The following is a 26,598-nucleotide window of genomic DNA, read 5'->3' as shown; positions in this document are numbered from 1 at the left end:
AGCCTGAATTTCTATTGAGGTTGTTCCCTGCTGTATCCCCAAAGCTAAGAATAGAGCCTGACTCATAGTGAATGCTCAATAGACATTTGTGGAATGACTGAATTAATTAACACATGCTAAGCAATGAATTTGGAGAAACACTGCCTTGTGGTCCAATTTCTTCTCTATAATTTATTAGTTGCTGACCTCATGAATAAAACTCTCTCAGCCTCAGTCTCATTTACCTCATCTACAAAATAGAAATTATGCTGAGTATTAACTAAAATGATAAATGTCAACTAGCTTGGACACAGACATTTAACAGGTGGTGATTGCCATGGTTGTTACTAAAATATTATTTTAACCAACATGCTGGATGCCATTTTTGATCTTCAATAAATGGAAGAATTTCTACTTCTGCCATCAAGAGTAAAGGCACATGAATTAAATGAAAAATATAAGATAAGTGAGAATGTCCAGCTCAGAATATGAGCCACAGAAGTTCTGTAATGAATGATTGTTTTAAATGGAGTTAAACTATCCTCAAGCTTCTATGTTCTAAATTTCTTAACTTCAAAACTAGTTCAGCATCACGGGGCCTTGGAAGGATTTTATAAATTCTAAGAGTTACCATACCATGTTGCTAAAGAGTGTGCCTAAGGCTTTCCTATTCAGTTTTGGAGCTTAGAGTGGCTAAGAATAAGGATTCTTCAAGGCATGCTTAACTGCTCCCAGGCCCCAGAGTAGGTGGCCCTAGTTAAAGAGATTTCTTTTTCAACTTCAGGAATATCCTCCAGGCCTTCCTTGGTTTTTATTTGCTGTCAAAAGCCTGGGAGCTCCTGGGGAGGTTTTCTTACAACTTTTCTTTCTGCAGGCAGCCTACCTGGAAAAGTGACACTTGGTTATCATTACCGGTGAAAGACATCAAAATCAAGCCAGCTAATTAACTAACAGGAAGTCTGCGCCATGATTTTCCTTCGCCAAAGCACACAAAAGCAAGTCAAGGGGGCTCCGCCGGGAGGGCACTGGGGCCGGCTTGTACCAGCCTGCAAGGGAACATTCTGCACATCTCTTCCCACCTCTGTGTTCAGTGACACCACACTGGTAATTAAAATGGGCCATAGGGGGAGTATTTATCCCACAGAAACAGGAAAACACTAAATCAGAGCTTTTTTTCCCCCTCAGCTGATTTTCCAGCACACCTTTGGTTCTACCATGCTATTTCCAAGTGTATGAAATAAACCATCATTCATTCAACAAGTTGTTACCACTGTGCCATCTCCGTGCAAGGAACTCCACTTAGGAGTTGTTCTCCGAAATAGACGTATACCATGCAGTTGAATAGAATGCCTGTCCTAAATTGTCGTATGGCCTTGAAATTTCTGACTTTTGGTTTGGTTTTTTGAACAGTAAAAGCCCACTGTGAAATGTTTTGCTTTCCTGCAGAGATATTTCATTGTATTTGCAATGTGCATATGAAGCCCAAAGATACAAAATGTGAGAAATCAAGCATAAGGAATTCCCATATATTTAGCACATTTGTCATTTTGAAAAAAAAAGTTGATAATATGATCGTTTTACTTAGGTTGGACGGGCAGGATAGGAGACTTCACAGACAGGGTCTGATTCTTCTTTCAAAAAGTGCGTCACATACACCTGGAAACATGTGAAGTAATGTTTGATAAGCTGGAATACGGCAAGAAGATGCAATGGCTCTGATTAGGACATTCTCTGTGTTTCTTGCCTCCACCTCTCAGCTCTCAACTAGGTCATGTGAAGGTGGCTCAGGAAAACTGGCTAAATCTTGTATTGCACAATCAGAAAAACAGCCAAATCACGTTCAGGAGGATGGCCATGAGAAGGAACTGCCACTCACACATATCTTTTTGATGCCTTTAATCTCTTTTCTGTAACAAAGTGATTGTTATCTTGTTATTCTGTTTCTAAGTTTCTAAAAATAAAACATGTTTTGCTTATGATCATGCCAATATATTTTAAAAGATATTTCAATTCATATTTTGAAAAGAAATAATAACTGGGTACATGGCAAATTTTTAAAGTCTAATCACTTTTATAAACCTTAAAACCCACAGGATAGTGCAATTTTCTGTTAATACAGGTTATTTTCTATGTTGAATACTATATGGCATCCTGATCATTTCAGTCTGTGACAACTATAAAGTTTAAATGACAGGTAGGATGCTGTCATAAGGTTGCACATTCTTGGAAGTGTTAAGGGTGTGTTCTCTAAGTGTGCTTTTCTGTATCAGGAACCTATTAAAATGAATTTCCGTGAAACAAGATGAACCACATGTAAATATAGCCTGTCTAGTTCAATGTGCTATACTTTTTTTCACTGAAAATCGTATAAAGTAGAACTCATCCTACTCCAAACTTTGCCATCTCTCTGTACTTTGCAGCACGGGAACTCACGGGGAGCGTTTCACCCAAAGAGTAAGCCAACCAAACAAACACCAGGATGCTCTTTTAAAAAACTGGTCCTGTAAATACTCATTATTTAGAAAACCCTCCTCAGTCTACCGCTGCTTATCAAATGCACAAGTCAAAGCTGATGTCCTCTAAGTGTCTAGGATATAGGTTAGAAGGATCTCTTTTCATCTGCCTGTGATGAGCAGGACTCTTCTTTAGCAGGCGGCTCCTTGCCATGCATTAAACGTGGCTTGTTTCTATTCCATCAAGATTCTTAGCATCAGGGTTCCTGTTGGTTTCTGTACGCCTCTGGCGTCCCCTGATCCAGGAGTGACATGCTGGAGAGTTCGTTAGCTGTGATTCTGACTTCCTGCCAAGGGCTTTTTATATTTGTGGATAAAGTTCCATCCTTGGGTAATCGGAAAGCCATTGTTTATGGGATGCCCAGCCTGTCAGACTTTACAATAAACTGATGAAACTCAGAACCCCTCCTTGGACTATGTTTAAGGATAGAATTCACACCTGCCTTAAAGGACAGTGATGTTAAATCATCTTGTTACCATATGCTGCTCTTTTTGTTTGTTCAGTGCACTTGTTTGTTTTGTCTTGTGTGTATTGGGATGGGTGGGATTGACATTTGACTCACAGACCATCGGCATGTGTATATATATATATACAGATATATATATATATTATATAGTAAAACATGAAGCTCTTGTGGTTGGTATTTGGAGTCAAAGCATTTATGATGAGATAGATGGGCACTTGATCTTAAATATTTAAAAGTAATATGTGTGAAAAAGGCTGCTTATCTCTCCTCTGCTTCTACCAAGGCCAGAACAATAAGCGCCTCAGTTCATTTGCAAGGACAGGACTCACATAAAAGTTTCTAAATTGGTAAAGGAATGTGCAATATGAGAATGTGTTACTTAGTAATGTTACAGGCCTCTTTTCTACAGAAATTTTGGAAAATATACGACAGATCACTTCCCAGCAGCTCAAAGTGCTCTCTCCTCCCCTGCTAAACTCCTTCAGCATGTCATGTATGATGAGTAATGTGCTTCATTAGACACAAGCAGTAGACAAAGAGGAACAAGACACTGCCTTGCTCGGAGGAGATGAAAGATAACTTTTTCTACCTTATATATTGTAGTTATGATAGTCCTTCCATTATAGCAGTGTTAATGGTTTTTATATAACTTGATAGTTATGTCTGTATAACTATATCTATCTATATATACATATCTATATATACACACACACACACATACATACTTAATATGCCCTCCTCAGTGCCTGGAACATTGTTTAGCATGCAGAAGACAATTTGCTAAATTAATTAATTTAGTAACTAGTCCTTCATTCGATAATTATGTTTAAGCTTCTACTGTATAAAGTAATCGTCTCTTTGAGATGGGTTTGCATGCATTCCTATCCGAATACAGGGGAATGGACTTAATGAAAGGTTGAATTTTTTTGTTTTTTGTTTGCTTTGTTTTGCTGGTTTTTTTTTTTTATAGCTTTATGGTTCTCACTGAATTATTGTTTTTAAAAATTAGCAATAAAAATGGACCCATCAAAATTTCATCAAAAATGCTTCCAAGGGACTCCCACTTCCAGGAAGATAGAGTAGATTTTGTTTTTCCTATTCACCCCATTAAGTACAATTAAAAACTCTGGACGTTATATGTAAATAAGAAATATATAAGAAGACCTTTAAAGCTGGAGAGTAGGAGGCAGATGGTCTAGGAAGCTGAGATCTAAGTAATGACATGATGGTGAGTTCTTGGGTTTTCCTTCTGCCTTACAGATCCCAGACTTGGAGTAGAAGAGACCAGAAACCTAGAAATTCCAACAGTTATAGACAAAAAAAAAAAAAAAAAAAAAAGAAAGAAAGAAAGAAACAACAAATGTCTACTCTCTACCCAAAGGACAAGGAAAAGGCAGTTTATTAGCAAGATAGCAGTGACTCTCATCCAGCTGAACAGCACAAAAAACAAACAAACAAACAAACAAAAAAACCAAAAAACAACTATTGCTTTATCCCTACCCAAGCCAGAAAAGCCCTAATGGGACCCTAGACCTTCACATTCACCAAATTATGACAAGGTCCCCTAAACTCCCCACCGAGGAGGCATCAGGCAAGGTCAGGTAGGAAACCAGAACTTGTATCAACAAGCCCACTCTCCACCCTTTGTGTTGCTAATTGAGGTGACACAGGGAGTCTGTCCCTCTGCCTTCACTCAGCAGAACGGGGGCCCTTCCATGCTAGACATCCCGACATGCTGGAAAGGCATCAACTTCAGGGAGCGCAAGGACTTTCCCTACCTCCAGCAGTAATGAGGCCACTCTTTCGCCCATGACGTCAGTGGTGACCAAGTGGGTGGCAGTCACACCACCCTCCTGTACCTCCCAGCTGGGGACATGTCAGTGCACGTCTAGTGGGGGCTGGAACTCCGGTCCACACTCAAAGGTAATGAGGAGCCCCCACGCACTCATGCTGCAACAGAGGCCAAGTAAGGAACACGAATTTCTGCTCCCACCCCCACCTCCCCTGCTGAATCAATATCAGAAGAAGGCAGCAAAAACAGAAGGTGTAAATAAGATATAGAGTCTTGTAATACAATACCCCAAATGTCCAGATTTCAGCTGCAAATTACTGTTTACACTAACAATAAGGGCGATTTCAAATGGACGGAAAAATCAGTAGATGTCCAAACCAAGAAGAGCAGGTGGACATCGACAGGCTTGTCCCTAATGTGACTTAAGTCTCACATCTTATCCAAAAATTAACTTGAAATGGGTTATGCACTTAAATAGAATAAATGTAACTATACAACCTTTAGGGGGCTAAAACAGAAGACAACCTTTGGGGTCTCAGGCTAGGAAGAGAGTTCTTAGACTGGACACCAAAGCATGATCCATAAAGGGAAAAACTGATGAATTGGACTTCATCAAAATTCAGCGGTTTGCGCTGCAAGTTAAAACCACAATGAGATATCACCTTACACCTGTTAGACTGGCTATGATCAGCAAGACAAGAGATAACAAATGCTGGTGAGGATGTGGAGAAAGGGGATCCTGGTGGGTGGGGATGTGAATTGGTGTAGCCACTACAGAAAATATCACAGAAGGTCCTCAAAAAATTAAAAGTAGAAGTACCACATGATCCAGCTCTCTCACTTCTGGGTATGTAACCAAAGGAAATCAAATCACTGCCTTGAACTATCTGGAGCCGCATGTTCACTGCAGCATTATTCATAATAATCAAGATATGGAAACCACCTAAGTGTCAATCAATGAATTGATAGATAAAGAAAATGTAATACATAGATATAGATCTCATATATATATGAAATATTATTCAGTCATAAAAAAGAAGGAAAGCATGCTATTTATAACAACATGGGTGGCCCTTGAGGGCATTATACTAAGTGAAATAAGTCAGACAGAGAAAGACAAATATTGTATGATCTTGCTTATATGTGGAATCTAAAAATATTAAACTCATAGAAATAGATAGTAGATTCATTGTTACCCAGGGTAGGAGGTGCGAGTAATAGGGAGACACTTGTCAAAAGCCACAAACTTTCTGCTATAAGATGAATAAGTTTTGGGGAATCTGATGTACAGCATGGTGACTACAGTTAAAAATATTGCATTATATAGTTAAATGTTGCTAAGAGAGTAGCTCGTAAATGTTTTCACCATAATAACAATAACAAAATGGCAATTGTTTGAGATGAAGCGTGTGTTAAACATTTCACAGTGTGTATATGTATGAAATCATCACACTGTACACCTTAAACTTACACCATGTTATATGTCAATTATATCTCAGTAAACCTGGGGAAAAAACACTACGTATGCAACCATCATGTAATCTAGCAACTACACTTCCAGGAAATGAAACGAAATCTTATATTCAGACAAAAATCTGTGCGTAAATGCTTCCAGCAACTTTGTAACAGCCTCAAACTGCAAACAATCAAGACATCCTTCAACAGGAGAATGGGAAGATAAACTTGTATATCCTTACCATGAAATACTACTCAGTTGAAAAAAACGAATGAACTGTTGATGCACCCAATAACTTGGATAAATCTCCTGAGAATTAAGTTGAGTGAGAAGAGCCAGTCCCTAACTGTTACGTACTTCATGACTCCATCTATCAAATATTTTTGTAATGAGAAAATTGTAGAAATGGAGAGCAGATTAATAGTTGCCCACACTTCAGGCAGAGGTTGGGGGTGGGAATGGAGTGGGTGTGGCCGAGAAAGGGCAACAGAAGGGACCCTTGTGTGACAGACAAACTCTGTACCTTGACTGTACTAATGTCAATATCACGGTAGTCTTGCTGTCCTGTAGTTTTGTAAGGTAATTCATTAGGGGGGATGGAGGAAAGGGTACATGGGATCTCTCCACGTTATTTCTTAAAAGTACATTTTCATGTACAGTAGGTTCACAATAAAAAGCTTAATGAAAAAGTCAATCATTAACTATGTCACATTTACATATTTTATATCTGTTCCACCGAGCAATCACATGAATGTCCTCAGTTGATTTTCAGGAAAACAATCTGGTTTAAAGCCTTAAGTGGAATGCTTTCCATTGCATTCTCTTATAACCCACCATCTGATGCCGCTTGATTAAGCCGGGAGTGGCACTGGACTAAAAGTCAGCACATCTTAGTTAAGTCAACATCTGTGACCTCAGTCATCAGATGAATCAAGCCAATCAGAGTCTCACTTTTTGAAAATTTAAACACACACACACACATACACACACATACACACACACACACACACATACACACGTACATACCCCTTTACACATAAACAGGGGATAGGCTGTGTGCCCACTATTAAATTAATATGTCTCAGTTCAAATCCATCTTTTATTTTGCTTTGAAATACTGAGCCTGGGTCTGGGCAAAGTGCAGTTCTCCTTTGCCACCTCACTCCCTGTTTCTGCCAACAGAGAAAGCTAGAGGGAGACTGGACAGTCAGAGAGAATGTTCCCAACAGTGTCTCCCTACGCAACAGCTGGTTCCGCTCTGCATTTTGTCTGCACGCCTAGAAACAGCCCATCGCCCCCTCTCCAGGTGATACAACAGTGCTCACTGCCTGGGACCCCTTCCTCAGAGATGCGGTCCCAGCTCTGCCTGTGGGTTCCCTTCTAATTCTCCACACTGTGACATCAGCTCAACAGCATTCCTCACAAAATCCTGAGTCCCAGGTCTTTGTGCTCCCTAATCTGAGCTCCTGAGGCCACTACACCAGCTAGCTGACATAACTTCTTAGAGACATGGATTCCAGCAAAATGGAGTACTGTCCTCCACCCCCGGCCCCCTCCAAGCTTTTAAAGTTCTTCTACCTTCAGTTAACACTTCTACCCAAAGCTACTGAATTCCAGTTCTGTAAAGCCCCTCCTCCAACATTCTGAATTCTAATCACCTCAAACTCTTGCCTGTTGTCCCTGCAGCCAGCCTAGTAGCCACTCCCTGCAGCTTCTACCTCAGTGATTCATTGGCGTCCCTTTTTGCATTTTTAATTCTCCAATATCTGGTTAATAATTCTTAGAATTTATCTGTTAAAATCACTGGTGTGGTTTCTGTTTTCCTGAGTGTAACCCAACAGATGCAGGCAGTTAGCAGCAGGATTTGAAGCTGAATAAATGGGAGGTGGCTAGAGGGGCCATGAGAAGCTATGTACAAAGCAAAATTATGAGAGAAGCAAATACAAGAAGGAGCAGAAAAGCAATCAGAAGCTGAGAGATGGGGAGTGGGGGCAGAATGAATAGAATATATGTTCAGGGAGAATCAGAGTCGCAAAGAGGATAAGTTCCCTGTTGTTTATGAGGATGGTACAAACATATAAGAGGGTTCTAGAACTTTCTCTTTCCCCCCTTGTTTTCAAATTCTGTTTCAGTGCCAGCCCACACATGTTAACAGAATAACTCTCTTTCCACTTGAGTCACTTATATGAGTCTCTCCTCTACAAACACAAGAGTCTAAGTAAAAGGAAACAACACCCTCTCTTCTGAACAGACAGAAGGACTGAGAGTGAAGGCAAAGACAGAGGACCATCACATGCACTTCAAAAAGCCCTCCAAACAAAAAGCAAGTGAACAAAACAACCAAGAGCGCGTCAAGTCTTTTCTCTTTATTGGCTCGTGTACCTCTTGAGGGGCTGCTGCCTTATCTCCATCTTACCATTACCTCCTCATCTTTAGAGAGCACTTTACATGCTAGAAAAAACCCTCCATATCTATGTTCTTACGTGACTCTCAAGACTAAGTGGTTTCCTGGAAGACAGATAACATGCCTTCTATTCAGCTTAATCCACGTAATGCGATGGACTTGATGCAAGGAAGAATAGTTGTCTTCAGGGAAGCTCTTCAGCTACGGATTCAGGACCGAGAGCTGTTAGACATGAGACCCAGAGAGCTAGATACTCACAAGACAATGTATGAGCATCTCCTCCTGCCCTGGTGCCAGGTTCTAATAATATTTCTACTCCCCTCTTAAAACAGCATGAATGATTCAAGTAAGTATTTGCCAATTACGATGGCAAGCATAAATGTCTCCCTTGCCAGAGATGCAGCTTAATGCCACTATAACTTGATCTTACTTTTTTTTTTTTTTTCGCCTCAACACATCTGTGAAACCCCACAGATGAATGAACAGATTATTTCCATTTCACAGAGCTGGACAACTCCTATTTCTAGGCACAAGTGGCCTTGACTATTGATAAGACAACGTTTAACTACAGAGGATGCCACGTCCCATGCCCTCAGCCCACAAACTGCCACTTGTATGAGTCGCTTGGAATTTGATTGCTCCAGACTGGTTCCTTCAGACAAGCTCAGCTTTCCCAAGAGCCCAATAGAAAACGCTGTCATGCTGTCACCCCACCAAGCTTCCCAGGTTTTCACCAGGTTTTCAAAGGGAGAATAAAAAGCCGCTTACCTTTCCCAAACACTTTGTTTCATATTAATGACCCAACTGCTGCCCCAGTTTCAAAAAAAAAAGGGGGGGGGGGGAGGAGAGCGTCACCATTTGTCTGCTTGTTCCGTCCTGAATCCTGGGCAGACCAGTCTGCTACCTTCAACTCCCGGGGCAGTGGAAAGAAACATCTGTTCCAGAAACAGTTTGACTCCCACCCCTCCGCATAAATCACTACGAGTAAAAGTTTTATGAGGTGGGTCCTTCTTTCCCCCTGCTTCCTCCTTTTGTAATTGACTGAAGCCCAAATGAACAAGATGAAATGGCCAGACATTTAGCCATATGTTCGCATCCACACGTGTACGTTTGGGAGGGAAGGGAAGCTGTCAGCTGTGCCGAAGGAAAATTACAATCATCTGAAAGGTGATTAACAACCCCACAGTCAATCAATCTTTGCAAGAGCCTAACGGAGTAAATGATACCTCTCACTTACCTGTAGCCAATTGTCCACGGACCAGTATCCCTGCTTGTGAAATCTGAATCCAGTCAACTTACTGAGACTCCAACGTGGTTTCAGGATGTTTCCATATTGTTATTCTACATAGGTTATCTCTGCTCTCCCAGTAACTCCTATATAAAACAGAATAAAAGGATATATTTAGGAATATATAATGTTCAATAAATGCTGGTTGATCAAATAGATTATAGCACCCATAACTCACACCAAAAATACTTGAATATTTTTATTATTGGTTGACTAGAAAGGGGTAGGAAGAAAAAAATTTCCCTTTTAAGAACTATATTACATGTTAATGTGGTTTTGTGTCTATAATTAACACCTAGTAGAAGCCCAGGTAAATGATAAAGGTTTCCTAAAAATGTATTGATTAGGGGCTCAATGTAATAGACTTCACTAAATGTTCTTGTTCTTGCATGACCTGAGAAGGTGAAAAACTGTTTAAATTTGAGAAGTTACCATGGGCCTGAGGTTTTGCTAGTTATTTAGCATATATATAATATATATTAGTAATATATATAAACATATATCATATATATGTATAACATTTGAAATATATACAATATGTATAATCTTACTCAATTCATATAACCACTTTTCTAAGCACTCACTACCTATAGGTCTCTGTCTGGCATGTGTTTATTAGCTTCATTTTTCAGATCATAGGGAAAAAACTTAGAAGTCAGGGAGGTCAGATTTTAAGACCAGCTAAGCTCAGTCCATTGCTCTTACTCTTTTGTTACTCGGGAGTGGGAGAGGACCATCAATTATTGTTTTGCTTTGTCTAAATAATTAATATCAAAAAACACTTTCACACTGAATCTGTCTTAAGACAAAAGAAAAAGAGTGACTTGGACATTGGGCTATGCTGACTTCCAGGGAAAAACTTGTAATAAATTTCATGTCGTTATATGTCATATCATAAGGTCAGATTCCTTAACCACATAATTTTTCTTTTCCCCATCACAATTGTTTTGACCTGAAATTTCAAAGGTCTATTTTGGATTCACGGGCTACTTTAACTAAATTCAACAAAATCATTTCATTCACATTTAAACCATATTAATTTTTTAACTCTCTCTTATATTAACTGGTTTATATTAAGAAACCATCAGTCATTGTGGTTCTCTCCTCCAAACCTATTACAATCATTATGACATCAACAAAGAACCCCATGGACCCCTTCTTGTTCTAGGCGATCGGACACAGAAAATCCTCTGCTTGCACAGTGAACAATACTTCCTCTTTTGAAACATCCCCAAACTTCTTTCTTGTTCCCTTACAGCCAACCAAGAACTGTCAAATGTACCATTTAGAAAATCTCCTGAACTTAATAGAACCCTTGCCAATTAGATACAGTCTCAGTAATATGTCCCTTGACTCCATAAAATTAACTCCCCTTTTCAACACTTTGAACCATTGCTTAAACAAAAGTGACAGCGGAGGAGTCTTCTCTCTGTAAATACATAAATAAGCAGCCATTGTTAAGTTTGTGTCGAACTTGGTTTTCCTCAACGTCATTCTGTGTTATTGTAAGAATTCCCCTTAGGACAATATTTAACTCTAGAGAGAAATGTCTAAATTTGCTCAGCAATTTGCAGACTCTTCTTAGCACATGTTAAAGAAATATAGTAGAGCTAAGAGTTTAAAAAGAGGAGGAGGACCCTGAGTTTCATGAGGGGAAAAATACCTCATCTAAAATATAGATTAAGTCATTGTTCGAGTTGAAGTTCTGATTCAATTTACTGAGTCTCTACACAAAATAGTCTGTATCATTGTCACTGCTTCCTGGTTACAATTTTTAAAAGTAACCATTTATTGGAAATCTGCTATGTGCTAGGCACAAGCTAAGTAATTTACATGATTATCTAACTTACTTATGTGGGGAAAATGTTGTGCTTCAATGGAAAACTGTATACATTGTCCACAGCACACCTTTCTGCTTATGTGATTCTGATTCTATGGAAGAATTCTACAGAATTTACAACTCTGTAAAATATACATAGCTGTTAGCAGTACAAAATAATTCTCTATAGACACATTTTATCCTGTCTAGTAGAGGTTCAATTAACTTTGTGCAAGAAGCTAGTTTTACCTCCTTAGCACATTAATTTCAATATTCTGAATCTATAAATGTGTCTTTGTTTTGGATTTTTCTTTTTAACTGGTTATATCACTCCTGGTTCTCTCACTGATTAATGAGTTATGTAAAATCTTTTACACTTCTTCACTTTGTTATCTGTATGACAGTCGTGATTTTACCTTTTTTGAAACAATCGTTTACCATTTTTTCCAACCACTCCATGGGGGATGGATACTGTTGAGCACATTTTATAGCCCAGGACTTGAGACCCAACAAGATCCCATGACTTGCCTGAGGGCCACAGACCTCCACGGGGCGCTCCTGACTGTCAGGCACTGTGCTGTGTACTGGGGGTGCAAAGCTGAGCAAGGCTGTCTCTATCCTCACGGTCAAGGAAACCAGAGTAAATCTTCACTGAGGGTTGCCTACGTGCAAGGTGCTTCCATAGCTATCCAGGAACTAAAAGCATCTGATAAATCCTCACTATCCAAAAACTCATCAGTTGCTATGTGAAATACCGGACTCAAATAGACTCAAACAGTGTCATACCTGTTCAGTAAATTCTTGATAACTAAATTCAGGAATTACATAGATTCGTATAGGGAAAGATATTCAACTGCTATCTTTTAATTCCCAAAGTCACCTTGTGATGTAGGCATTCTTCCCATTTTTACAGATAAGAAAAATGAGGCTCTGAGAAATTGATATTAAAAAAAAATTGACTGCACGTTAGAATAGGAGCTATCAAGATCACACAGATCAGTGTCCACATTTTACAGCTGGAAAAGCAGAGCTCAGGAAAACAAGAGATTCTCTTAAATCTCTCCCCTAGCAAGGAGCAGGGTCTGACTCTATAACCATTGCTTCCACCTTCTAATGCATCTTTCCACTTATCTGGGGCTAATAACATGGAAGGGTGGGCCACATATCAGTCATAATCAGGTAGAAAGGTGAGGGGAAAGTTAACACTGGCTTAACATTATCAGGGGGCCCCAGGGTCTCTTTCCTACCTCACTTACATCTTTATTCATTCCCCCAGCTGGTCTGAAGTTTTCTGTCTCAATTCACTCCTCTTTTTACTTGAATATTATCATTTTATATGTTTATTAATCTCCCACTTAAACAATACCCGGTGTTATTGTCAATATTTCAAAAGAGGCCGTGACTAGTATCATCTACAACAAGATAAAGGCTATCTAAAAGGCCAGGTGTCTTTGTGTCTGGATTTAAATCAACGCAGGGAGGAAACTGTGTTTTCTAGTATCAATCTGGAATGACAATAGAAATATATGGCTGACTGCTTAATAAGAATGTGGAAAACACACTACGTATCATTAAACCCAGGGACTCTATTCAGTAGAAAGCAATTCAAATTATGGGGTTCATGTGACAGAAGGAAAATGCTAGAGGAGTTTTGGGTGGCGCAAGTTTTGCGAATCACTTTCCTATGTTCTCCTGCTGCCCGTGGAGTTTGAAGACCTCTACAGAAACCCACCGTCCCAGACAGCTTTGCAGTGAAGTCACCTTTTGCTCACAAATTCCTACTGTTAGTCCTAATAGAAGGACAGGAGTTGTTAGAGCAGGAAAAGAGCTAGATGTGAGCAGTGAAAGGGGCCGTGGGCCAAATGGCAGGAAAGTATACACCTTGTAAACAATGGGGATCACTGGACAGAGAAAAGCAGGAACCTCTGGACTGACAGACAACCACACATTCTGGAGTGACAAAAATCCTAGAGGCAGACAAGGAAAGGTGGGGAAAGGTGGGACTCTCTGGTGTCTGAAGTTTTGCTCATGATGCCCTCATTACAATAAAATCAGCCTTGTAGATCAGAAGTACCCATCATGCACTGACGCCATGACACTTCCAATCAAGACTAAATAAGGACAAAAATCCCTCCTCCCCTTAGGAGGGTGGAACTGGGATGAAAATCAGGAAATACGACCCAAAGCCCCTGCCTCCCCTATGAATATTCCCCTCGTTCATTTCCACAGTCCATATAACCAGCTTGCAGAAGAACCTCAGGGCAGCTCCTCGCCTGGCTCTGCCCGCTCTCCCCTTGAGAGTGTCCTATCGCTTAGGAAATCCTTGCTTTGCTTCCTTGACCTCCTCTCTCATCTCTGGATTCTTCCTGCCACAGGACAAGAACCCGCTCTCCGTTAACACAGTGATTTCTTGTTATTCCCGTTTGCAGAGTGTGGCTGGACGTGTGAGCAGATCTCAGAACCTCTGACACATTAAGCCACCTTTTGTCCCACAGTCTAGTAACTTTTGGAGCCACAAGCCCGTGGCTGCTAAGTCATAAAATCAAGCAGATTCCCTAGTTTCCTTTATTCTTTTCCTTTTCTGCCCCCACCTCATCCCAATTCTTCTTGTCTTTCCTCCCCTCCTCCACTCTCCCTTCCTCCTTCTCCCGTTTCTGTCCTCCCCCTTTCCTGATTTTCCTCCTCTCCATTTGCACAGGTATTTGCATGAGAAAGCTATGGTCGTAGGTCATATGAACAGGCTTATGCTATGTCACCTCTCACCAAACAGGAGAGAGAGAGCCTACGCATTCTTAGCCTCCCTTAAAAAAATGAGAGGGCTGTTATCACCCAAGCTGCAACGGGCCACTGTTTGTTAGGAATAATGCAACACACTTGTCCTGTGATGAACTTGGGCTTTTCCGTCTTTTCAGTCATTCACAACCCGCCTGTCACATTGGGTGGATTTTGTTTCAGGTCTTCACATCGTCCAGAGATTTTCCCTTAGGAAATTAACAACCTTCTGTTCCTTTCTAAGACATCAAAATTTTAATGGAGCTGTGTACTGTGTAAACCTATGCTAATTTGTCATTATGCAGCTGTCCAAGTCTATCGCAGGCTTCCACCTAAAAGTGTTATTTCCCTTCCGAATCAGAGGTATTTGGATGAGCTGCTGATCCCTCTGTTAAAATATAATCCATATATCATGAAGCCACAAGTTGTCAAACTTCTGCCAGGAATAAAGGATCCCCCCAGAGAGGCTGGTGAATTGAACGAGGCTGAATTACAGCTAGTATTTAAAATGAATTAATGGAGAAACATTCTTAAGAAAACTTAGCTTTTTAATTAATCATAATCTCCCACCATTATGAATTTTAAATATTTTTGCTTCTGTTTTCATTTAATAAGCTCTATTTGGCTACCTCTGAGTTGCCAGTAAAAAGCAGTGTATTTTTTATGTGTGGTCCCACATCATTCTCAAGACAATTTAAAAGGCTCTAGAATGAATTGTAGCAACTGCTGTTTAGTGAAATTACAAGGTACATGACCAAGAATATATAGCTAGTGACTTGTTTAAGAAGTGTTAAAACCCAGACCTTACATTGGTCTCCATGTTCTTTTCTGCTTACACCACAGATATTTTGACTTTAAAAATGGTTACTCTAATGACTGACCCAAGTTGGACTTTCTGGGTATAAATATCTCTGAATGCTGAAAGTGAATATGTTCTACACAAAGTTAAGATATTTCAAAGAGAATAATGTCCCACCTAAAGGGAATAAGGAAGCTCCCATCTAGCCTTGTATCCAGTTATATCCATGGTATTAGTACAGCTGGATTAAGGGAGAAGAGCAAGGGTAAGAAATATTCGGTGATAAAGTCAGATTTTTCACGTGGAAGTAGGGTGCAGGTTGACGTTTTCTTAGATGCAGTCAATCACTGTAGTCTTTCCATACATCTGAATCAAAGAGCTAATAGTTCCTTACAAAGCTATACCACATCATTAAAATAAAGGAACTTATCTTATAGTAAACACTAGACCAGGGAAAATATTAACTCTTCCTTATATGTGTCCTGCATACAAAAGGAAGGGCGATATTTTGGAGTCCAACCACGGGCAGATGTGGCTTCAGACATCTAATACGGGGTTTATAACGACTACCCTCCACCCCTGCCTGCCATCCAGGCTTGATATGAGAATGCGAAGAGGTGCATTTAGTGCCTCATCATACTGCTTACATACTAGGACTCTTAAGTAGTTACAGCTCTTCTCATTCCCTTCGGGTTTGGTGGCAGATCTGTCTCGGGGACCCAGTCTAACAAGGGCCCTGCTCTCCGTCTCCAGTTGCGCGCTTCGCCACATGATGCTGTTGACTCTGCAGAGTATATAACACAGAGCCAGAGTTAAGGGAAGTGAAGGTGCAGCGAGGTTCTCCTGGTTCTTAGGGTCCAGAAGACACCGACACCCCCACAGGCCTGATATGAACGTACGCTCTCGTTTCCTGCACATCTGGCCGCCCCCTTTTCAGACCTGACAGTCGCTGGGTGCCCACTGACCGCGATTACTCCAAAAGTAGCCCAAAGGCATTCCAAAGTTGTTTTCACCACTTAAGTGTAAAGACATAATTTATATTGAAAGCCAAAGCAGAGACACTAATGCTAAAAGACAGAATCTCTGCAAATTGTATCCCAACAAATAAGGAATTTAACAGAGAACCACGAGACCCGAAGTGCTGACCATAAGGAAGAGGGAGTGTATCTCCTTCTAATGTTGTTTTATTGGAGATAAGTGAATAAAGGGTGCTTTTATTGTATTTATGTCATCAGCATTCCAAATCTCGATGAGACTTTTGACAGAAACATACAATCAAGAACTGAGTTATTATATTTATAATGATAATATCCTATCTGCTATCTTCAATCAGAAACACGATATATAATTACAATTTATATAACTCAATATCAAATATTTTAATATATTGATTTCAGAAAAGACACCGATGTCAGTATGTACCTTTCTTTCATTCATTACCATAGTCTATTTCTTAATGTTTTGAAACAAAATCTAAGTTTAAATACGCTTATGGAACTCTAGTTGTTAAAGTTCCACCTGCCCAGGAACACATCAAAATAAGACGAGCAGAGCATATGATTATGCCACATCTCACAACTGTTTCAGCTAGGTTTTCAGGCTAAGCTTGATTGTAAGGAAAATCGTGGCTATTTTTTCATTCATTCTTTCCTGGGGAGGCAAAATCACTTTATAATCATCTGTACTCATGATAGAGTCACATGGCCTCAGTTCAAATCCAGGTGGCGATCACTGACTTTGTCACAGTTACTTTCTGAGTTGTTTCCTCAACTGCAAAAGGGTATAATAATGGTATTTACTTAGAAAGCTTGTTTTAATCTTAAATGAGATAACCCATGGAAAGCAAAAAGCACTACTTCTGATGTAAGATAAATGCTAATTAAGGATAGCTATTATTTTTCACTATCCACATTTTTTTTTCTGGAATGCCTATCACACATTAGGCAACATAAAGATAGAACAGCAGTCCTCTGAGTTTGATTGCTAATAGTCTGTGTGTCATTTCTGTCCCTCTCTTGTCACACACAACTCCAACCTCAAACACAAAGCACCAGAGAATTCTCAGAGAGAAATAAAGAAAGGAATCCGCATTGAGAGTCATGTCTTTGCATCTGGTTGAAGGAAGAAATGACCAAACACCCATATCGAAATGCTGCCCTGATGTTGTGATGAGGAATGGGGCTTTCGAGTCCAATCATCTGCATTCAGATTCTGTTTCTGTTATTTCATAATTAAGTAATCTTGGGTAAGTTACTTAACTTTTATTCCTCTGTCTCTTTCTTTGTGAAATGAGAACAGTGATAACATTTACTTCAGAGTATTTGTGTGAGGATTAAGTGAGGAGCTAATGCAGGCAAAGGAGTTTAAAATGCAGCTAGCGTAGAGTGTGCACTGTGCAAGTATTAGCTATTAACCACTATTACTTTGGGTAGAAAGAGTAGTAGGGTTGTTACTGGTAGGGATAATAGTAGTAATAAGTTGCTAGTTCTGAAATCATTTAGTAAATTAGATCTCCTAAAAATAGACTGCAATAACGCTTTTATTTTGTCTTGTTTTGTTTGAAATAAGAACCCCTTAGACAAGATTTATTTAGTTAGAATGGAAGTCCTTTCTTTGGGTAAATTATTATGGTTTGGATTTCTAATTCTGACCACATAAGAGATTAAACTAACCTGAACACACTTCCCATTACAAAACTAATAGAAATGTTGGACATGAATCTAAGAAAGATAACAATAAATAACACAGCTATGGAAAAAAAAAATTAGGTGGAGGAGGAACTGCCAGATATGAGGGATTAAGAAGGAAATTTAGCCGGTGGGATGACCTAAATAAAATGATGCATATCTAAATAGAGACAGGAAAAAGACTCCAACAGCAGAGGGAACCCCTACTAAGCCTGAAGTTATACAACTGTAAGGCGCACGATTTCTAAATCTGGATGCACCTAATAACAATGACATGGCCCCAAAACATATAAAGCTAAAGATGGAAGAAGTAAAAGGAGAAATAAGCAATCCAATAATCATAGCAGATTTTAACACACCTCACTTAGTCACTTAAAGCAAAACAGCAAGGCAATATGACAAATTAAGAAAAATAGGAACAATCACTATAAAGGAATCATAAAGATTTCTCAGCAAAACTAAAACTAGTTCCAATCCTGTTGATGACTTTGTCTGATTAAAACACCAAGTTTATGGAAGATTTGAACCCAATGAATGAATTTAACCTAACTGACATATATGGAACACTGTGCCAACTAAATTATTCATGTAAAAATAAGAGAAACTATACTCAATATTATAAAATATTTGGAACTGAATGACAGTGAATATACTATACTTTTAATATTTAAGGGTTACAATGATAAGACTTTCATGATGACAATTTAAGCTTTAATTACACACATATATTATAAAAGAAGAAACATGGCCTATTAGTGGGTTTTGTATGTAACTAAATACATTAGATTTTTAAAAAAGAAACATGTGAAAACCGGTTTGGGATGAATACAGAAATTAAAGAAAACAGCAGCAGTGACAAAATGATCACAGAGATTTTCAGCAATAGTGAATTTTTCTCCATGGAAAAGCAGATAATGGAAAGGAAACATTTGAAATAATTCAGAGAAATAACAGACTATAATTAGAAATAGAATTGATACTTTAAAATTGTAGTAGAGTGCCATGAACAATTTTATGCCAAAAATATCAGAAAGACTATTAAAAGAGAATTTTTAAGAAAAATATTAAATATCAAAACTGATTAAAGAATGTGTAGGAAACATGAATAAACGAATGCCCATTAAAGAAATGGAATTGGAAGTAAACAATACATTCTCCAATGAGCACAACCACCTACCACCCCTCCCCCTTACAATTCCCCTGATCCAAACAAAAGTCAAGTCTAATGATTTTATAGACAAATACTTCTAAATCTTCAAGGAACAAATAACCCCAAAGAACTATGTCAGGCAAAAAAAAGTTGTTCATTTTTGAGGCTTAGTAAGATTGACGACTTGACTTCTGGTAGAGTACTTTGAATTTGGTTTAATAATAGACCTACAAATGAGCCCTGCAAAATATATTCAGGAAAGTAAAGGTGTAAGTGAATGAGTGTGTAACTTCTGAAACCTGCCCTTTTTCACACTTGGAAAAAACTGAATTTGGTGGTTTCTGCAAAGTTTTTACAAAGAAGCCCTGGGTTGAGAAGAACCCAGAGACCTGGGTTCATTGTCTTTTATGTTATTAGGAATGAGAGTGGGAGGCACCCTAAAGAAATATCTGCTACCCATAGGTAGGTAATTCCACATTCTATTTCCTACTGTGTTATAAAGTTTATGCACATTTTCAGTGTGATGGGTCTTAACCAAAACCAACCTGATTCTTTCAGAGAATCTCCGTATCTCTCCAAATCCAGACAATGACAGTTTGAGAAAACTGGAAAAGCCAGACAGAGAATGACATAGAGTGCATCACCTCACTTACACGTGGAATCTAAAATAGCCAAAACTCAGAGAGACACAGAGTAAAATGATGGTTGCCACAGGCTTGGGAGCAGGGGATGTTGGCCAAATGGCACAAAATTTCGATTGTACAAGAAGAATAAGTTCTGGAGATCTAAGGTACAGCATGATGCCTGTAGTTAACAATACTGTATTGTGTACTCGAAATGTGCTAAAGAGCTAGATTTTAAGTATTCTTACAACAAAAAAAGAGAAAGAGAGTAAGAGAGATAGAGAGAGAAAGAAAGAAAGAAGGAAGGAACGAAAGAAAGAAAGAAAAAAGCAACTGTGTGAAGTGATGGATATGTTAATTACTTTGTGGTGATCATTCACAATGTACATATACATCAAAATATCAAGCTGTACATCTTAAAATATATACAGTTTTTATTTGTCAGTTATACCTCAATTAAAAAAAACAACACAAGATGTAGGAAACTGAGAAGAAAATAGAAAACACAAGGGCATAGAAGTTTATTTACACCACTGGTGAGTGTGTGCATTTTTAAAACTCTTTAAAGAGCAATTCCGCAATATGAAGAAGCTGAGGATGCCCATTTTCTACAGCAGTTCTGTTACTAAGTATAGCGCCTACGCCATCATTTTTCAAACAGATCATTACAACCCATCAAGAGATTGCCAATTCAATTCAGTGGGCCTCTTTACCCACTTTAATTTACCCACATCAGAATAGAATACAAAATCCCGGAGTAAACATATGCATGTGTATATGTGTGTGTGTGTGTGTGTGCGTGTGTATGTGAATGTGTGTGCGTGTGAATGCAGAAAAGTTAAAGGTAAGTCTCTTTCCACATATAGGTATATATGCATGTGTGCAGGTCTTAGATCCCAAGATAAGATATATTTACTTCTGTGGGATTAGAGTACCACAAGTTTCAAATACAACTTTCCTGGAGAAACACACCCACAGAAGTACATACAGACATGTCCAGAGATGTTTACTGAAGCATTTGTTCTAATCATGAGTAATGGTAAATAATTAGATGTCCTCCATTAAAGATGGGTAAATAACTCGTATTAGACTTATACAACAGAATACTACCATTCAGCAGTCAAAATAACTGAACTAGTTCCTTAGAATTACTTTATAATATTAAGTGCAAACAGCAAGGTGAAAAAGTGTATCTATAAAATATGTGCAAATGAAAAGCATAAAACAGTATTATACAACTTTATAGATATATACATATGGAATAAATGTATCAAAATATACACACTGAGAATACATATATGCTGCAGGATAGTAGTTACCTCTAGCCTGATTATCTTCATCTGATAAGGACAGCAGGTCACGATTGGGGGTAATAAAAAATCAGCTGTAACTACAAATTTATATCTTTCCAAAAAAACCAATATAAGACAGGTCTGACAATATTACATTGACATACTTGAATGTTTTCAATGTCTCAAAAATAATTTTTTTAATCAAATGAGATGAACTAACATTAGGAATTACACCTGGGGCACGAGGAGAATGGTAGCTAGTTGTAATCATAGCACCCATATTTAAACACACCGATAATGCAACAGAAAAAGTATCTCCCCAAATACATTCAACATATGCCTGTGGTTGTTACTTGTATGTCAAGATGGAATAACTTTAAATTAAATAGGAAAAAAAAAGATATTGGAAAGAACTTCCCAATTGCAAAATTACGAGACCTTAGAGATTTAGAGACAGATGGTAATCGACAAAATTTCAGACTTGTCTATGTTATCTTAGCCAGGGGTCAGTTAAAATAACCAACTTATTCCTGAGGTGCCTCCACATATTTGTGAAATGCTAAGTCCAAAATATATTTAAGTAGCTATAAAAATGCTAAAAATGGGAAAATACCTTCAGCTCACATTGCCATCCATGTTTTTTGCCAAATACTTAACTTTCCTTTAGGCTGGAATGTTTACCGCATGAATGATTCCAGTCACACGTGCAGACTATTCAAAATGTGGTTGCACTCTCCACAAAAAAATCATACTTTAGCAGAAAGTAGTATTTTCCAAACCATCGCCATATGTTAGGGCCAAAGGCTCTTTGTAAATTAACTCTTTAGTATTTTTACACAAATATTTTACCTACATGGTAAGAGAAAAATGAGCAAACTCATAAACCAGTGTTTGCACATGCTATGAAAAGCTCAGTTAGAATGCAGAAATACATGCTCACTATACCAGCTTTTATAGGGCACCCTGAATGCCCTATTAAAGAGAGAGAGAAATGAGAGATTTTTACTTTTGTTTGCTACTGTAAGACCATCCTGGCGAATAAGACTATCCATGTTGCACCAATTTGTTATATAAACCCAACTTATCAGTTAAGCTACTTGGAACTTAGCTCCCTATGAGGGACAAACTCTCTGATATGACCTCCAACGTGTCATATCTTTAAATCCATTTCCCTCGAGTGTGAGAAGAATCTGAGACTTGCTTTTAGCCACCAGACTATGACAAAGATGATGAGGACAGTCAGGCTGTGATTATGTTACATTACAAAAGAATGTATCTTGTTAGAATGTAGCAAGAGGGTCTCCTCCTGGGCTTGAAGACACAAGCTACCATCTTGTCAGATGGTCCATGAGGGCATCTCTGAGAAGGCTGTGGAAAGGAACTGCAGTGTCCTGGAGGAGCAGAGGGTCACCCTCAGCCAAACTAGTAACAAATAGGGACTTCACTCCCAGAACCACAAGGAATTCCACCAAAAATCACAAGAGCTTGGACAAGTATTCGGAACTTCAGGAAGGAACACAGCCCTGCTGATAAATTGGCTGAAACCTTGTTAGACAATGAGCAGAGAAGCACTTAAGCTGTGCCTGGATCTCTGATCCACAGGACTGTGAGATAATACATTTACGTTGTGTGAAGCATCTAAGTTTGGATAATCTGTTATGCAGCAATAGACAACTAAAACAATCCTCTCCTGTGTAAAAAAAGCTGGGTTGTTGGAAATTCTCGATTCTGAGTGTGCATCACAATTACACACATCCTTTTAAAAAAAATTAAGTATGCAAGTCTGAACTCCTCCAGCAAACTGACTGATCAGAATTTTGAGATGAATTTTGAGAGATGAGGCTGAGATACACTAATTTTTTGAAGATTCCCAGGTGATTCTGATGACACGGATTTGATCCTTAAGAACCCTTTCAGTTATAAATACCTTTATAAATGGCATTTGGCATCCAGAGGTTGCTGCACTTACTTCCTCTCATTTCTTTGTACAGTAAATCTCACATGATATTTGCTGTAGCTCCAGAGACCAATTTAAAAAAAAAATGAAAATGGTTGTGCTTGTTAAATAATTCTATCTTTGGCCATCTTCCAAACCAATATGTCCTCAACCAGTGTGTGTTTATTTGCTATCCCTCTTAAAAAGAGAGAGGGAGAGAGAAAGAAGAAGACATATACAGATACAAACATACAGATTTTAAGTGGCCTGCACAGAAAGTGGCTGCAAAGGAAGTTTGGGGGGGGGCTGGGGGTACAAGCACATCTCATTGCTTTCATTTTCCTTGTCTCTAAAACCAGAACTTTCTCTCTCATCCCAACTCCTGCTGGACAAAATCCTCATACATTCTACTGACTGTTTTTTGTACCAACACCTGAGAAAAACTATTGCTCACCATCATCAATCTATAATGAGAGAGGAAAATATGGGCAAGGAGCAGAGGAACTAAACCATGGAGAACTCTCAGCTATAAATTAAAGTGTGGTCTTACTTGTACTTTAAAAGCAATAGCCCAATGGAATAGAGACCAGAGAGCTTTTCCTTCCTCCATTCACTTCTAATTTATATTTTCCCAAAGCCAAGGTATCGTGGAGAAAAGTGGTAGAAACTGTGAGGCTAGAGGAATTGATTTTTGGTTTTCGTCATCAAAGAAGAGGAGTAATAGAAGCAGACAGAGCATCAGATGGTAACTTATCAGGGCACGTGCCTCAGTGATGATCTTGGTTTGATGTGCTGACCTCTCTACCCATGGTTCAAGGCCCTGTGGCTGTTGAGTTTTTATTTTTTTGTTCTTTTTTAATTTTAAAATATAAAATTCTTAAACTGTAATTTTTTAGTATGTAAACATTTTTTATTGAGTTATAGTCATTTTACAATGTTGTGTCGAATTCCAGTGTAGAGCACAATTTTTCAGTTATACATGAACATACATATATTCATTGCCACATTCTCTTTCGCTGTGAGCCACCACAAGATCCTGTATATATTTCCCTGTGCTACACAGTACAATCTTGTTTATCTGTTGAGTTTTTAAAGGCAAATATAAACCAGAATAGGTGGTTCATTCTCTTTTTGAATGGGGTCAAACCACTTTCCTGGCAGATTTCCAATCAGGCAGATGTATTATATTGCTGAAAAAAATAAATGAATGACTGAATGAACTCTTTCTCCCTTTCTCCTAACCATAATCTCCGTGCAGAATTCATAAAATCCACTCATCACATACTGGGACCAAGTGAATTTTCAGGAGATCAGAAGGCAGCCTGCTAGAAACTCAAGTGGAGTTTTCTTTTTATGAACACACCAATAAACCAAAAAAAAAAGTTAGAAAGGAAGCAAATATTTTGCAGTCTCATCTTCAAAGTCAAAGGATTCTCAGAGACTCCTTTTCCCTGCTTTTAGATTTCAGGTCAATGGCCAGAGTTTAGGAATTCTTAGATAGCTGATGCTTCAAACAGAAAGCTTGGGGGGGACTGTTTTTTATTTCCTCTCCTTTCTCTTTCCAGCACTGCCCCTTCTCCCTCGTCACCCCCACCCCAAGGTCTACTATTACTTTTGCTCTGTTGCAGCTGCCTTTGGAGCAACGACTGAGCTCCAATCAGCACTTGTGTGCTTTAACAAGACCCTTTTATTGTATTTCAATCAGCATTTATACTCTCAATAATTCTAACAATGACTTCAGATCGAGACCTCTCATTGCAAATTCTGATTGGGCTGTGCCACCTGGCACTTTGATGATGGGATATCATCTGTCACTTGTACTTCTTTTCTGCTGTGGAAATATTTATGTTCAATCTAAACCTCTGCTGGCTACACTTACCTTTCTAACTATGATACAGAATCTAACATCTCTCCCCAGGATGCACTCACTTAACATTGAACTCATTATAGAGATAGTGGATATGATATGTCTTCTTCTATAATAAACCCAATCAACCACACCATATTCTTACTGCCACTAAAACATTTAATTTCCTTGATAATAACTTTAATTGTCACTGAGAACAATATTTTTTTCAGAGCTGTTCTTTTTCACCAAAATGAGATTTGTTCATTTCCTTTTCCAGGAGCAACTTTTCCACCAGGAAAAAAAAAAAATTGTTACTTCAAAACCATACAAGGTGCATTGTGCATTCTGGAGAAGAGGGAACAATATATCAAACTCAGCAGTAAGTTCTAGACTACATGACCACCTTCACTAGACAGAGGCTTTCCTCTTTCATTTCAGGGTCCCCTCACCCATAAGGAAAATCTGTGCTTTGGTTAAAAAAAGCACCAAAGGTTTTTTCCACTTGGGGATTGCATTTAAGTGATCTTCCAGACACACAGTAAATCTCTGAGGATACAATATAGACTTCTCTCTCTTAACACGTCCTCCTGCAAACTGTGAACATTAGGGGAAGGGATGTGTTTCTGAAGAGGACCACATTTGCCTCTGACCAATTCAAGCATCATTTTTTATGTGGCTACATTGATGGTATGCTTGCCTAAAAATAGAGACTTTCTAGGAATTGAACAGGTTTTTTGCCCATTTGCTAAGGCACACTATCAATCCTGCTTTCAGAAACAAAACAAAACAATGTATATGGTGTAGAAATATCAGCAGCAAAATTGCAGAATGTGGAGGTAAGGAAGGGTAAGTGCCAACCTCTCATTTGTCAATTTGGTCACTCACCTCCATGAACCTCTGTTTACACATTTATGAATCTGGAAATTGAATTAGACCAGTGACAAGGAATCCGTTTTATGAGCGCTGATTCAGGGTGAAAAAGGGCAAGGACTGCATTTGGGGAAAAAAGTGTACAGATCTATGCCTCTCCCCTTACCTACACCTGCACTTACTTCTCTAACTGTCTGTAACTATACGGATATTATGAGGAAATATAACATCTGGAACTGCAACACATAGTTATTTTATTATTTCTAAATTGTTGAAGGTGCTCTTAGCAAAAATTTCAGAGACTGCATTACTAGTCTTTGAAATAGCATCTTCTGTTAATCTGGGGATATTAAATGTTAGAAAAGCTCCACTGATGTAAAGGTCTTAAGGGAGGGGACATAATTATTAGAGAATCAGAGTTCAGCCAAACGATAGGATTGTAAAGATCCCAATGAAAAGACTGATAAGCAGGTGGAGAAATGCTGCTTTCAACATTCCAGCTCATACTACTTTTAATCCCATATACTCTGTTCCAGCAGCACTGGCCCTCTTTGTATTTATACAACATACCGAGTTAATTTCTGCCTTAGGGCCTTTGCATTCCTCTCCTCCTGGAACTCGTTGACCCAACACCTCTGAATAGCTCACCTGTGCATTCTTTTCCTTATTCAGCATGGAATCACCATCTCAGAGAGAAATCCTGATCTCCTTATATATTTATCTCCCGTTGATCCCTGTTTCTGTTCAAGAATGTAAATTTTTCAAGGTCAGGATTTTGTTTGTCTTATTCACATTCCCAGCATATAGCAGGCACTTCTTAAGTATTAGTTAAACGGATGAATATCTTTCTTGTCCCTGAGATTAGATTGTAGGCCTAGTCTCAAGACACGGTGTGCCATTAG

General features: G+C 38.7%; 1 protein-coding gene across 5 annotated transcripts in view; it reads right to left on the bottom strand.

Annotated features, from left to right (window-relative positions):
• The window catches only part of LRRC4C (leucine rich repeat containing 4C), a 1,083,236-nt gene that overhangs the window by 439,764 nt on the left and 616,874 nt on the right, over positions 1–26,598 (bottom strand). For all 5 annotated transcript variants that reach the window (XM_074372152.1, XM_074372154.1, XM_074372153.1 and 2 more), the window contains exon 4: positions 9,849–9,985. The gene's annotated coding sequence lies outside the window, so the exon portion shown is untranslated. The remainder of the gene's footprint in view (positions 1–9,848; positions 9,986–26,598) is intronic.

This window comes from Camelus bactrianus, chromosome 10 (genome assembly GCF_048773025.1).
Source record: "Camelus bactrianus isolate YW-2024 breed Bactrian camel chromosome 10, ASM4877302v1, whole genome shotgun sequence".
Taxonomy (NCBI): Eukaryota; Metazoa; Chordata; class Mammalia; order Artiodactyla; family Camelidae; genus Camelus; species Camelus bactrianus.
The sequence above is the reverse complement of the archived record's forward strand: the minus strand, read 5'-3'. Positions and strand labels throughout refer to the sequence as shown.